Source organism: Homarus americanus, unplaced genomic scaffold (assembly GCF_018991925.1).
Source record: "Homarus americanus isolate GMGI-L3 unplaced genomic scaffold, GMGI_Hamer_2.0 scaffold54742, whole genome shotgun sequence".
NCBI classification, from domain to species: Eukaryota; Metazoa; Arthropoda; class Malacostraca; order Decapoda; family Nephropidae; genus Homarus; species Homarus americanus.
The window spans coordinates 249,555-250,000 of NW_024719778.1; positions in this window are offsets into that span (position 1 = coordinate 249,555).

Sequence of the window (446 nt, forward strand, 5' to 3'; positions counted from 1 at the left end):
AACATAATCTACAACTTAATATTTGTAATCGAGTTCAATTTGTTCAACTTTCGTCTTCCACTGTTGAATATTATAAGGCCATCTTTAAATAACATCAATATTTACCTCAAGGGCTTTAACAAATATCCATAAGTCATTGTTATTGATGACTGACTGACCTATATACAATACACACTAAAGCGAGACAGTACATTATAACATTAACATTTGTGTATGATAAGTAGTGTTGTTTCCCTGACTGACACACACACACACACACACACACACACACACACACACACACACACACACACACACACACACACAGGTGGTGGGAATAACTAGGTAGGAAATGAGTTTCTTTTTTATCTATGTTTACGTGAGAACTGTGTGTGGCTTATGGTACTGTGCCGAGAGGTGTTGATACGTGGAGGGTGGATGGGTGTAGGTTGGGAGGGTGGAGGGTG